Source organism: Prorops nasuta, unplaced genomic scaffold, assembly GCF_024137725.1.
Source record: "Prorops nasuta isolate Cenicafe-Biocafe unplaced genomic scaffold, Cenicafe_Pnas_1.2 PNAS00025, whole genome shotgun sequence".
In the NCBI taxonomy this organism is placed as follows: domain Eukaryota; kingdom Metazoa; phylum Arthropoda; class Insecta; order Hymenoptera; family Bethylidae; genus Prorops; species Prorops nasuta.
The window spans coordinates 971,627-986,852 of NW_027116822.1; the positions used below are offsets into that span (position 1 = coordinate 971,627).

General features: G+C 44.6%; 1 long non-coding RNA gene across 2 annotated transcripts; it reads left to right on the forward strand.

Annotated features, from left to right (window-relative positions):
* Positions 1-9,372: 9,372 nt before the first annotated feature.
* On the forward strand, positions 9,373-12,077 carry LOC136782175 (uncharacterized). Of its 2 annotated transcripts, none has more exons than XR_010824081.1 (4): positions 9,373-9,879; positions 9,969-10,625; positions 10,888-11,195; positions 11,398-12,077. It is a non-coding gene; the product is annotated as an uncharacterized lncRNA (long non-coding RNA). The 2 variants fall into 2 exon arrangements; XR_010824080.1 differs by having other exon boundaries at positions 9,969-10,052.
* Positions 12,078-15,226: the final 3,149 nt, after the last annotated feature.

The following is a 15,226-nucleotide window of genomic DNA, read 5'->3' on the forward strand; positions in this document are numbered from 1 at the left end:
ATTTTTGTAAAATATTACTCGTGGTACTCTGCCAATTGGCTTGAATTTGCGCAACCGTGGTAGCCATTTCCGAGTAGAGATGGAGGTTGGAGCTTTGAGTTGGCTTTTAGCCAGTCGGAAATGGCACCGGTGTCCTTCGCGTGTACCCAAAAAGGAGAGAGAGAGAGAGAGAGAGAATGTCTCATGAGGCCATAAACTCATAAGATCGTAAACTCATAAATATTCGTCATCATCGACCATAATCCACATTGTTGGTCAGACTTGGGCGCGAGTAGTGGATGGCAAAAAAGGGCCAGCAGCCCTTTTCGGTGGAAAATTTGCAGCCTCCCCCACCAGAAAAAACAGCTTACCTGAACAAGCCTTTTTTTTAAACTTTACGACCATTTTTGTCGAATGTACGTGGCCAGCACGAGCCTCCCTCGATTTTTCCTCACTTTTTGCGTCATTTTTCCTCGAACTGCGTACTCTTCCCCCTCCTCTCCCCCCCCCCCCCTCCCCTTCCCCTAAAAAAGTTTTTTCAACCAAACGTCAGATAATAAAAAAAAAACTCGCTCCCAGAAAAGTCAGAAAATATTATTATAGAATAATTGCTATATATATATATATATATATACTGTCGAGGATTTTGCAGTCACGTTAAGAGCGTGAGAAATACGTGATAAGGCGAATCGGAGTGGAGAGAAGGTTCGCGAGGATCGTTTGCAACGGGTTACCTTGCAGCGAGAAAAATAAATGAAGAATGCGAAAAATATAGACGTTCTCCTCGGCTAATTCTCTTGCAGATTTTTCTTGTCAAGCTGGAAACAATGTAGGATTGCTAGTTGAGTTACGTGCCGGATCTCGAATAGTTTCGTGTGGGAACGTCGAGGCTACAGGGTGGTTGATGGGACGAAGAGAGGGGGGCGTGGCTTATCGAGATTTCGCGGATCCGCCACTTTCTTCAGCAGCTTCTTCCTTTATTCTTTCTTGTCGAGCTCGAGGCAGACCTCTTCGAGCCTCGTGATTTCGTCCGAAGACTCGTGGATGTAGCAGTGAAATCCCTGAAACCAATCTTCGTAGCGCGAGTGAATGGAAAATTTTATTGGTCGAAGCAGACAGCATGTGTAATCTTTGCGGAGAAAAATTAATTGCTGCGTGTCCCCTCGATGGTCCGTAGGAGAGCCGAAGAAATTTGTGGATTAAACTGATAGTCGGTACCACACTTACAGCAGGGGGGGGGGGGGGGGGGGAGAGAGAAAAGAAATCAACACACACACAGCCGAATGGAAACTGTCGAAAGAAGAGGAAGGCGTAACGAAATCGGGTCAGGATCGAATAGGAGCGAGGTCGGGCTGCAGAATCGGTGAGAACTGGCGTGCACGATTTTAATGGAGAGGCCAGAAGCTGTTGCGTCAGAGTCCCCGTCCCGTCGCGCAGAGTCGCGTCGCGTCGCGTCGGCGACGGTGGTTTTGCAATTCTCGGCAAGAAGCCTCGATCGACCCAGAAGCTAGTAATCGAATTTTCTTCCTGGCTAACTGTGAGTTCCCGGAAATCACCGCGAGCAGATTGCTCGCCATTTCTTTTGCTCCCGTCGCGCTGCCTCTTCTTTTTCACCGACATCGTTAGGCCTCCTCCTCCCCCTCCCCTCTCCCCTTCGATTCTCACCGATTTATAATATTTCCTTCCTCTATTCCACCGCAAATTATATTCATACGCGTAGCAAAAAAATCGAACAATTTATCATGGCTGGAAAAATGAAGATTTATCGGTATATTATATTTTCTTTTATACAAAGTAAATGTACAGGTGTCTATATTGTATGGTACAAGTCGTTGGGGGTGGTGCGTAACGGAGAGGTGTAAGAATCCTCAGTGGTAATCAGAGAAATGCTAAACAATGCTAATTTTTAATCTCCCCTTCGAATCGATCTGCATGTTGATTAATGAGGGAAATGCGATTTGCGTCGCGGCGAGGTTAGAAAAGTGTAGCTTGAGAGAGAGAGAGAGAGAGAGAGAGAGAGGGAGAGAGAGAAGACGCACGTATGCGTGGTATACATTGGTCGTGGGGAAGGACGGTAGCCAGTTTCGTTTAGTCGGAGGATCGATGGCAAAAAATTTGTAGTTGGTCTGGTGGAATGAAAGGGGACAGACAATGCACGTAGAAATTGGTAGGGCTGACGCACACGGCTGGAGCAACTCGATCTCATTAAAGTTCAGCGTGTAAGTTAGGTGTTGGTAGCGAAGGTGGGGAGGACGCTGAAAAGAATTCCTTGATCTGGTTCTTGAATGAAGTCGTCGTGGCTACCGTGGTAACCTGCTGGCCGGATGATGAGGAGCATTCCGCTAGCTCCGGCACCTACCTCGGTGCCCCTCGGTGAGGTCATTGCGATCCGGATGTCATATGCTGGCGAACCGTTTCGCACTCTCCATAGTAACCACTCGAAGAATTCCACTTGTCAGCCCGATATTTCTTCGGCACCGTCTGCTTCGTGTTCGCCAACTTGTCACTCTCTTAAATCCATGGTTCAACGACAATCTAACCTAGAAATCTAACGTTAATTATATACAAATGCGTGATTTCCATTCGTTAGAAGTGCAAGAGGAAAAGTTGGGGAGGAGGAGGGTGGGAAGAAAGAATAGAATTTTATCGACGACACACAGCGTTGCTTTAATTTTTACATTCCCTCTCTTTTTCTCGATACATTTATCACTCGAGCGCGGCCCTCGCAGGGACGCGTTCGAACCCTTTTCACGAAACCATATATACACGATATAGCCGACTCTTTACTTGCGTGCAGCGTGCACGCGCAAAAGTGCTGTACCTATATTGTGTATATCTATATCTATATATGTATACATGTATATGCTGGTTTCACGCGCCGGACAATGGCGTCCGTCACGCTGAAACGCGCGGCGCTACTGTCTTACGCCTAACCTACAAACCTGTTCCTTTCCTTCGTACCGTATATATAGTATACTGGCGGCGAAAGGTAGTCACTGGGCTCTGCACTGGCTTGTATAACTCCTCGTAATAATGCACGAGGCAATATTCACAAAAGTGGAGGAAAAAGGTTGCATTTGCATTTTTTCCAACGGCGGACTGGAGTTGGACAAAATTTTTCGCGAGGAAGCCGTTTTCATGGCAAAAAGCTGCTTGATCAGGCAGAATTCCTGATCGTACGAATTCCATGGCGCAAGAAAACGAGCGGAGATCACGATACAGGAAGGTGAGAATAGTAGAGTGGGGGTCGCGGGAGAGTAGGGGTTGATTTTTCTCATTGGCCGAGGGCGTGGGACGCTCTCCGCCAGAGAACGGCCGCGAGAGAGCGGCTTTTGCCTCCTTCAAGTTTTTACTGTCGGCTAAGTGAGTCAGCGACTATTTCTCATTACCAGGCAGATATTTTTGTAAAATTGGATTTTCGTCCCGAGAAAGCTCGCGAGATTCATCCCGACCGCCCTGTTCGATCATCCTCCGCTTCTCTCTCGAGCCTTCCTTACGAAGATCGACGCAACTTCCAAATCCGACATCAGTCGGGATTCGCATTACGGCGAGTATGACGTTCTGCCTGCTGAAAGGACACAGCGCAATGATCTTGCAATTTCCGCAATGGAAAGTGATACGTGGCGTCTGGGGGCTGCAGAGCAATAAGCTGCACTGGCGTCATAATGCCGTGTAGCGTGTGTGGTCCCTAAGTCATCGCGGCGAAACACGCTGTGATGCGAGGCAAAGCCGGGAAATGGTCCCTTAAATTGGTGCGCACTGCGGTGGGTCAGTTACGAGCCATTAGCATCTTAGAGTCTCGCGGCACGTGTCATCCAACGTTGGCTTTGCTACCAGTCCGTTCGAAATCCACTGGTCCGGGCACGCAGCTCGAATGCGTCCAGACACGAGTTCAATCTTGCGATGTGCTCCGAATACACGAGATGCAAAAGGAAAACTGCGGGCTGGACTCTTTCGAGGATCGACGATAGCCCCATGGGGGAGGCTGCGCGAAGGACTCGATCCGCTTCGGGTCCGAATTAAATTTCTGCTGGACGAACAACTCCATTTTGATTGGACTAGGTCAAGCAAGAATTGTGTAGCCAAGTGTAGAGCCCGGCGGCAGTCAACCTGGCGTGCTAAGTCGCCGCTTAATCATGCGCGCCAATTAACAGGGACCAGGATGATTAATTTGTCGACCGGCCTCTTCTTCGACACCCCCATGGCTCGCTTCCTCCACGCTCCATTTGCGGGATTAGCCGCGGTTCGTACAACCGGCGGCGTTCTGCAATTGAAAATTTCACTCTGTCACGAACATGACGAAAGCACGTGGGTGTTCATTCGCTCTCATCAAAATCAATTCGAGGAACCCGTCTCCTGATCGACCAATGCAGCCGAAATTATTAACTTCCTACCATTGGACTGCTCTCGAGAGTGCGAGAGTGTTCTTATGGCTACCTTAAGCTTCGTTCGCCAGTGAAAGCCGCTGTCTCGATATTGGACCACCAGACTGCAACCAAAATTTCAATCTTTGCGTAAAAAAGTTTCATTTGCTTGATTGCAACTGAGGTTCATCACCCTCGTGGTAGGAAGAGTTTTTTCTCGCTCGACTGCAGACTCAACTGTCTTGGTACATCTGGAATTGGATGCAATTTCTCAGTGGAAGAATCTCGAGGTAAACGTAGTCCAGTAATGTCGTTCTGTTGCATTACGGTCATGGCCCATTCAACGTCAAGTGCCAACAGTGCAAAACTGGTGGCCAATGGTAATGCAGAATTTCAGGAGTAGCTTGCGAAATGCTCGAGCCGTTCATCTGAGAAACATATTCAAAAAACATTCTAGTGTTAACTGTGAAGAATTAATTGTCCAAAAGTCAAAAGTGATAGAGTAGTGCTGATTAATTTCGAGCAGTAGCTCAGGCATCCCTGAGTTGTTGCAAGCCAACTGCGAGCGAACAGCAGCATGACTCTGTAACTCATGATCCCCCGTCAAATTTTTATCACGCTCCACCATCTTCAATCCAGCAAAACACTTCATAATTTTCACAGCGATAATTGCCAGAAAATTACCACTAACGATATTCCAATAAAACACACGCGAGTTTAAACAAATTTTTCATGCGGTTTAGTCAGGAATTCTATTTCCACAGTGATTAAGCTAACGTCGTAGCTAAATAAGAAGCTTTTTTGTTCACGATGCACTTTTTACTCGACTGCGAGACTTCTGCTATATCAGAAGAGGCTTGTGTAAACACAGCAGCCTATTACTTTTCGATCACATTTTCTGACTGGACGCGAAACTAAATAATTACACTCGTGGCACACCGGCAGGGGTAGGGAGAGGTGGCAAGGTCGGTCCCACAAAGGGGGACCTGGGGGACACGAGGTCTGCTCTCTTGCAATCGCAGCTCTCGAGTTACAAACGACGCCGACCACGACACCCACCTGTGTGTGTACGTGTGTTCGTGAATGCGCCCCAACTTTTTTCTTCTTCCTTTCCGGTCTTTCTTCGTCGCACCACTTCTCTTTTTCTCGCCTCTCGCGTTGACCAATGAAAAAAGTCACGTAACACATAACCTAAAACACGAGATATAATTTATCCTTGCAATTGTGCTCGGTAGGTACCCATACAGCACCAAGTGACTTAAAGACATCTTTTAGATGTATTATAATCAATTGGATGTCTAAAAGATGTCTATAAGACAACTTTTAGTCAAGTGTGCTGTATAGGATACCTATAATTATATTTTCATGCACGACGAACGGTTGATGGCTAAAAACAGTCAGTGCACGAGCCCTGGAGCAAACCTTTTTGGCTCGTACATGTTCAACAACAAACCCTTTTTGGCCAGTCTCTGGACGTCTCCGGTGTCTAGTGACTCTAGTGAAGAAGCAGCCAGCTACCAGTCAGAGCGAACTGGTTGTAGACGGCGTTGATGCAAAAATTTACCAGGGATGACACTGACTAATCGAGATGCGCGTCATGTTGGAGCTGCAGAAACACTATTCTGAGAAAGCGGGAACGAGTGAAACCTGGACTGGTGGTGTCATTTCCGCCTTTGTTTCCTGGCTAGATCGTTCGGCCGAGCACTTATCGCCGCAATATTTGGCTTTTTGCCACCCGACGAGCGGCATTAGCGCTCGTGCGCGCAATCGCCTCGAACCAGTCACGAGTTAGGTTAGGTTTGGAATCCGAGATTACTGATTTCGTACGCCTCTAACGCCATTCATTCCACCCTAATGTCTCGCTAGCACTTCTGTTTACACTAAACCTTCTTGGTAAGTGAGTAAAGAAAAGTAAGGAAACATAACCTAAAAATAATCGATAAAGCAACAAAGAGGCGTTGGATTGGATTGTTAATCGAGCCGAGGGCCCGCGAATGATCTCGCAAGGTGTAAATTCTAGGTTAGGCATGCAGGTGTTTCTCGTGTCGAGAGGGTCCAATCGAGTATATGTTAAAGCCAGCTGAAGGTAGGTGGTAAGCTAATTAAGCTTCCAGCATTAGTGGCTGGGAAAGAGAGAGAGAGAGAGAGAGAGAGAGACGAGAGGAAAAAACGGAGAAAATGAAAATATCCCTAAAGGGAAAAAAGGCCACTGCTCACAATGCGCTCCAATTTTTATCCCCTCCAACTCAATCGGGTTCCATTGCTCTTCTTTTAGATTCACCGCCTTCGTTCATTTTCTTCCTTTCTCTCTATCTCGTATCCCAGTCTCTCTTTCCCTACCCTACTCTTCTCCTCACTCGGATGATCGCGCGAGGCGAGGACTCCAGATTCTTTAAGGTATGAATGAACTGGGACTAGCTGCGTGATTAATTAAACTTTCCTGCTACTGTCCGCTCAGTGGTGCTCAAATCGAATTAAAACATTCTTCCTCAGCGATAATTACTTTTTCGATTTAAATCACGAGATTCTTGCGAAATGAATTTCTTCTGGCTCGATATCGACCGACTGGGAATTGGTTGGAGATTGTTGCACGCAGGTAAGTATTGAATAAAGCAAGGGGATGAGGGGGGGAGAGCGTGCGGCGTCGGCAAAGAGACGGTAGTGGCGGCGGTGCGGCGTTGGGAGAAAAAGAAGAAGAAGAGGAGATGGATGAGGAGGAGGAGGAGGGGAAAGGACGATGAAGAAAACGAGTCGGCTCGATCAAGAGTCGATGACTGGACAATTTTTCGCGGGAGATCCCGAGAAACGACGACAGCCTCCCCGGGAATCGTGGTTTAAATTGGGTTAAAACAAAAACACCCCGTCGACTAGCTAGCGCGGCAGGTAACCCGGTGAGGTGTTGCAAGGCCTCTACCCTTAATGGATCCCGAGTAATTAACTCTCTAGCCGATAGCTTCTGTTTCCCAACTACCGCACACGATATTCCTCACTTGGCTATTCACATTCGACGCCTAGTCATCGGGGGCGTGGGGCTCGATTTCACACAACGGCCCCGGCTTCCTTTGCCACAGCTTCCACTATACACCACTTATCGTGGCCAGTTTTCTATTATAATTAAACTCGGCACTGATACCTTTTCCAGCGCTGGAAAAAGACAAGTACGATCGCTGACAACGGATTTCCAAACGAAAATAGACTCTGTGCTCCTGTGAGAGAAGATCTCCTTAAGGTTTCTTCGCGTGCAATTGAGTACCAGCTCGAATTTCTTGCCGTGTCAAGTCCAGTAGCTGATTCCGATCCGACACGGCGGGGTTGGAACGACCGGCCAGGCGGCCCCTGTCCAGTCGGATGATAACTCTCGCGCGCGCTCGCGAGATCGGTAAACAAATGATCTTACGAGATCTCGCTCGTTGATCGTTTTAATTAACTTCGACCGAGATGTGTAACGCACTCTAATCTCCACTTCGTCGCTTCGTCACGAGTGACGAGCAATATTTGTTTCCCAGGTAGAAGGAATAACGATCGTTCGTTCGCTTCTTCTTGTAATTAAGCGAGATTGGAAGACTGTGTATATGTGTGCGTATGTATACACATATATATATAGAATGTTGGGTCAGTGGCTGCGTAGGGCCAATGACGCGTTGGCTTAAATCGGTACAGTATGTGGTACTTTAATAGGTTATGTGGGTAAGTAAACGAGAGAAATGCAGGGGGGAGGGGGGAGAGGGAAAAAGTGCTGATCCACGTGCTGGTTTCTTGGTGGCTTGATTAGTCATTAGCTGCTGGACGCTGGATAGATGGTGGTGCATCATCCTGACGGCTCCTCTGGCGGCTCCCTGTGTTACAGTCCAGTCCAGCCGAGCCGTGATCGTCCTGATGCCGGCCATTGTTGTTCGGGAAAAACTTGGAAGAGTCAGGAATGAAAAAAGACGAGGACGATTAAGGATGGGAGAGGGGAGAGACGCAGAGAGCGAAGGGGGATTAAGAAAGAAAAGATAAGAAGAAAGAGTATGGAGAGAGAGAGAGAGAGAGAGAGAGAGAGAGAGAGAGAGACTCGTTTGAGGTAGCCGCCAGCTCATTCACGTTTCGAAATGAGATCGCCCCCTTCCATTACTCCTGACTATAGACAGACACTGCCCCCTTCTGCCATCTTTGGACCACCTTTTCGACACCTTCACGTCGCTCAAACACCAGATCCTACAACGAATGAAATCAAATTATTACCTCCACACTTTATTTTATTCCACACTGTTCCACGACCATCTTATGTTTCGTACAAAAATTCACTGCAATTAATTCTCGTGATTGATTTGAAAATGCTCTGATAAATTATTTCACTGTGGTAGAGCTGAAATTAGAGGCGCGACGGGTGTGCCAGAGGAGATGGAATGGAAGTTGTACAGGTCTAGGGATAATAGGAGGACTGGAATGGTTTAGGATCATTGATGTGATTTTCGGGATCTATGGGGATCCGTGCTGGAATTCCTCGCGAGATAAGTCCCGTGAACAAAAGACGAAGGAACCCCGCCGACTTATTCGGTAGCGCGTAATTACGTCATTTCCCTGTCAGCCATTTCCGGTGCAAATTAATTTATCAAAGACCAGGCTGGACTGGGCTGGACCCAGACTCGCTGGCTCGACGACCGCCAAATTGCCCCAGGACTTTTTGCAGCTGCGCCTTGCGCAAATGAGGAACCAATTTTTATCGAGTTTCGCGTATTTCTAAATTACCAGACCGTCCCATAATCCGGATGTTTTGGAAAGAGTTTGTCGTGTATGGTCGGAAATATTTGCTATTCGATATGTTTAAGCAAAGCTTTAGGTTAATCTCAAGATGGCCGACTGTTCAAAGTGCCAGGAGTTGTGTTGTTCTCGCGCCTCGCAATTAGTTGGGTAGGAATCCGCTACGGCGAAATAGGCGCGGCGAACGCGCGTTACCACGGATGCATTCCGTGCCGGAGAGCGTATCTCATTAATTGCCCCTAATAATAGGCGGCCACGCGTTCGCTTATTTACTGTCAACCGTGAAAACGCCGTTAAATTATCTCACCTCGAATTCACAGGCTTCGTTTATCCATTTAATTTCACCTTACGTCGCTTCGTTATTAGGAGAGAACGAATTTTCCACGTCGCCAATTATCCAGTCAACGGACAATGGTTTCAATATTGGAATATTATGATCTCGCACCCAAATTCTCAAAGCCAATTCTGTATAATCCGTCAGGTATCCAAACATTTGCATCCCGGCAATATTAAGAAGATTATCTCGACGAGAGTTTGGCCAATTTGTAGCAGACAGTACCAACAGTCCGCCTTTCCACCGTTAATGTAGTGTCCACCAAAAGAGGTAGTCCCTTGTTAATCCTATAATCCCTTGTTGACCACCAAACCCTTGTATGTACAGTTACATTCGCCAAAAACGCAGTCGTTTTATTTTCCTCCTGCCTCAAAGAAATTACCAAATATTAGATAACCTCAATATGGCCATCGAACCTTTAACTTGCCGTGTGTACTACTACAAAGAAGATCCAGATAAGTAAATAGTTCCATTAGGATTTATTTGCATAGAGATTTAAAACGATCATTGACTATGCCTAATAAACTTGTGTTATAAAATTTCTCTAGGGTTTTCTACCATTTACACCACGCCTACCAGTCTACCGGTTAATCCACTCTCGTGAAAACCACGTTGGAGATTGTGCGAAAAAGGTTGGTAACGGTTCTCGCGATGGACTGCTACCTACCTACAACGGCGTATAGTCCAACAGCACAGTGTAGTTGCAGTGCACATAATAAAATAATTATTCGAGGTATAATACAGTTGATGAAGCTTTAGGGTAAGAAATTTCGTGGTAAATAATGGTGGTTAAGAAACTGATGTGGCATCGGAAAAATAGGTTAGTTTTTTGGCGCGAGACTCGCGACTCGCGCACATTTTACAAGCGCCACTCGCGCAGCACGCGTGCTCCTCGTGTCGTAATTCATAAATCGTCGTGAAACGTCAGGAAAATTATGGAAAACTCATAAAATCGTCGAAGAACTTGGCAATAAATGCATAAGCTGTCATAAATGTGAAGGCCTTCGAAAACAAATGTTTCGAAGATGTTGGTTGGTCCTGACGTTGGAGGTTACGAAGACCTGCGTAATAAACCGAAAATGGAACCCCTGTAAAACCGTTTAAACAGTAATGGCTATACAACCGGCCTGCAGTCATTCGAAACTGGAGCTGATTACTCAGGGTTAATTTCATTGTAAATTACTAATAATCGATGACACAGCACGGTAAGGCCCCTCCAACTCTCGTAAAAGGGTTCCTAACGAGAAAGACTTTTACCTAAGCCTTTCCTGTTAGAAATTCGATCTGACTGCTATAATGCTTTTCACCTAAATCTTAACTATAGTGTGTATTTTTCTCGTACATCTACACAATATAATAGTGAGGAAAACAGTGAAGATTTTTTTAATATTACGATATATTTTATTAAAAATTAAAGTTTACTTAGGCATTTTCAAGGAAAGTTATTCCTCCTGTATCGTTTTTCAGGGCCTGGATCACCTGGAACGGAAACCCCACTACTTGTGGAGTCGAGGGGATTGTATTGTGGGCGTGACTAAAGGCGGGCTAACAATCCCCACCATGAAGAGAGTTTTGAAACGTAGCCGCCTCACGTCGGTTCACCAAAAGAAAATTTGCAGGATTTCGATCCCTCTGCTCACCCTACCGACATAACCTTTGTGTTTACCGACAAGATTCTTTTTACAACTGATAAAATTTGTCAATTTTTCTTTAAAAAATTAAACTCCCTTTATCATGCATAAAGTGCATTAACTTTGAAAACACAATTATACAAGGTGCAGTAAGAAATTTATTTCTAATAACAAAACAGTTGTTAAAAATATAACGTTTAAAAATGTCAAATCTAGTTTAGGAATGCCATACAGACGTTATAAAGATTGATTAAAAAATTGATAGTAAATTTAGACTGAGCATCGTGTAACGATATTTTCTTGGCACATGAATTTCCATTCAAGTTTTGTTTTTTTTCTTTTGTAGGAATGGAAAGGTAGAATAGACAAGCTTTGGCGAAACTTTCGTTTTGAAACTTGGAAGGACGCGTCTCCGGCGTGCTGCCTCCACGAGCGAACGGAAACTGCGAAATCTGACCTTCCGGCGAAGACCTTCCACTATATACTCGTATATTATTATACATATGATTTACGAGGTCGTTGCTTTGGGAATGCGAGCGAAAATCAACTTTTACGAGTTGATGACTTTATGGGGGGCCCCCAATGGTGGCCGGCGTGTGGCCGTCGCTCGACCATAAGAAATCGTCGCAGATTCCACGATTTCTGCTCTCTCAGTTCGAGTCAAAGGGATCGCCATTCCCAGTTTTCTAATTTATGAAGCCAGAAGTTAGCTAAAACGAGCTTAAAATACTTCCCCGGCATCATCGCGACTATTTGAACTTTTTTATCATATACCGTCAACCATTAAATTCAATGTTTCACTCATAAATGGGGAAAAGTGTTTTTCAAAGTGGATAAACGCTAGTGTACATAGCTTGCAAAGAAAGTCAATATTTTGTTATGGCGAGATCGATCCTATATCTTTACGCGTTTTAATTAGTTGTTTCGTTCCTGTAAACTCAGTATATAAAAGTTTCAATAATAAAATTACTTTTGCCAGTACTAAGAATAATTTTTACGTCAAGAGTCTTTTGATTATTCAAAAAATATAAAACTATTTCTTGGCTCCTAACATTGCTCTATTTAACTTTGAACTAAGATACAAAAAGGAGCATTTTTGAAAATTTTCTTAGAAATTCTTTTGCAGATAACAAATAAGTATATTTCTCGTATATAAATATAAAACTGAAGAAACGCAACTTGCAACGTACAAGTAAAAGATCTTTGAATAAAGAAAGCAGATTTTCAAGTCTCGAAGGACACACCCAACATTTTATGATCACATTTACAGCCAATTTTATAGCTAAGTCCCGTGAAATGTCTTTTGTCCTGCTTAGCTTTTCATTTTCGAGGACAAGAAGCCCCAGGCGAGAATTTCGAAAATCAACCGTTCGCCATTTTCCACGAGGGCGCTCTTCAGAATTCACTTGGGGTGGAAGAATAAGTCAATTCTAATACAGGTAAAACGTAAAAAAACAAGCTGGTTGGTCTCTTGACCATTGGACTGATTAATAGCAAAGCATGTTTTATAGGGTTCCAACGAAGTATCATCGAATCGGATGGACACAAAGAACGATTGCGTTGACGTTGAAGAGCAAAAAGCTACCAGTGTTGCGGTATCCTCGAAACTCCATTCTATCGTTTTCCATCCCCTGACACTGCACTTTTTACTGGCTTTTCAAAACCTGCACGCACTAATACACACGTGGTGATCCAACCCAATATCCTGTCTATGTATAAAGCTAGCAAAATTATAATTAAATATTGTAACGGATTTAACGTTTTTTTTTTTATTCTTTCAGAAAATGAGAAATGAAGGAAAGTTTGGATGAAAGTAGCTTGTGTCCTTGAAGAGGAGAGTGAAATACGATGGTAGGTTTGGAAATTATGATGGCACGGTAACCCACATCGACAAGAGAAATCCTGCAAAAATGAGTGGTGTCCCTTAAAGGGCGAAGGGAACAATGCGCCAAGAGTGGGTCAGCAGTGCAGAGACTTCCCCCGCAAACTCTCGTAAATTTTAGTATAGTCTTGCAGAATGGAGACGCCATACATTTTTGAAGAAACGGTAGCCATATCTGGTGGCCAGGATTTCACGTTTTATTGCACCCAGAGGTTGCCCGGGAATTCAGATTGCTCGTCCTCCAGAAGGAATCGGGTAGTCTATAAGGTTTAAGACCGTAAGTCAGCACTATTACCCCTGCACAATCTCGAATCATAATCTCTTCATTGACTTGGAGCCAGTGTTGATAAAATTTTAGCTTCATTTCCACGTTTACCCGCGTGGAATTTGTCGCGTCGTTCACCAAACATCTGTTTAACCAGCTGTAACGCATCACACCTCCCCTCTCTTTTACGGAAAACTACAGTTTTTTACCAAAGCGCTTATAACGCCGATATCGAAATTTTGCGTGACCGTCTACTTCCGTTTCCCCCACTTCTCGTCCTCCCTGCGCCAAGTTCTACAAATAAAATTTAAAAAATTCCCAAGTGTGGTTGCCTTGCTCTTTTGAGGTTAGAAAACACTCAATGGCAGCAACCAAATAAATTAGTGGCTCATTATTCCTTAATTGGATATCGATTAATTTTCAAGTATGGCCTATTTATGATAGTTCTAGTATACGGGTGTCAGTTGCCGCGTGAAATTCATCATCGATCATCCAAATTATCTGGCATATGGCTACCATGAACTTTTTTCCCTATAGAGAATACCCCTATTGAGGTTCCTCCGCTTATATATACAGACCAGCTATGAAGGATAATATAGTATAACGTTGACCAAGTTTTTCGGAAACAGCTCAGTTGATGAAAGACAAATAAATTAAAAATTGCACAGATTAATTCGTTTAGAGAATCAGCGAATGGTAGGAGGAATCGATCAAAGGAGGATTTATGCGTTTATAACCCGTGCGAAGACCGGTAGCTTCAGGTAATTCGTGGCGGGAGGCCACTGGAGCTTTGTGTGCTTGCAAAGCCAGTGTGGCCGTAAAAGTGGAAAGTCCGGAAGAAAGGACCTGGCACACTTTTCGAAAATTTAGGGCCACTGGGTCTTTGGGCCAAGATAACCTCAAGACTTTCCCATGAAAGCTACTGGAAGCGAGGCATGTACAAGGTGTTTAAAAAAATATTACAAATTATTCTAGGAACTGATAAGACTATAGAAGAATTATTTAACGAATAATGTTACACAAATTGCACCACACGCTTCTCTTTAATAGTCCGGAAGAGGCACTCGTTGTGGGGAGATGAAGGCACCGTTTGAAGAGTATAGGATGTAGAAGGTTATGATTTCTGAAACACCCTATATTGACGAAGAAAGTGTTCGAAAACGGAAGTGAGACAAGATTTACACTTTGGAAGGTGAAGCTGGGTGATTTACGAGGAGAAGGCGAGGTGGCTGACTTCTGTTCGGTCTGGGCACGCGACCCCTATGGGGGAGGGGGAATCCCTACTCTCTTTTCCAGTTGACAAATAGACCTTCCTTCAGATTCCTCCTAGCCCACCCGTGGTCGCTCGCGGGCCAATTGAGATGTTTTCAAAATGTTTAGTGATGTTTGACATTGGTCGCGTGGCTTCGGCATTCACATCTTCATTGCAATCTCTTCATCTTTCAATAGCAGAGAAATTTCTAACTTTTTTGGCGTATGCCACTTGAAAGTTTGATTCAAATAAGTCAGTATTTATAATTTTGAAGTTAGTATCAATTCAACGACCATCTAATGTGCGATAAAATTACAAATGGGCGTTACCAAGGAACAATTTAATGCAATTATGTACCACCCGGTAAAATAGGAGGGGCTAGAGGGTTCAGAGTTCAGCGAGTATAGCTTATAAATTATTCATTCAGTGCAGCAGAGATGGTCTCCAAGTCCATCATTACTGTAGTCGATTCACTCCAGCACGAAACAGGAAGTTCTACAGTGCCTCTTTCGCTACTCACACTTACTAAATACCTCTCGACACTGTATCATTATTATTTTCCTCTAAATAAACGGTCTCGGTACTTTACTTTTAAACATCCACGATAACCCTTTCGACCCTGAACATTTCTTTTCCTGAATTCTATAGTGACCTGGTCCAGGGTAAATAATAAATGGCGTTTCTGGTCTTGCATGTTCAGCGCAAATTCCAAACGCATAATTTTTCCTTCTGGTTATCGGCTTTAATGGTACATCTACATCGTAGGTTCCTGGCCC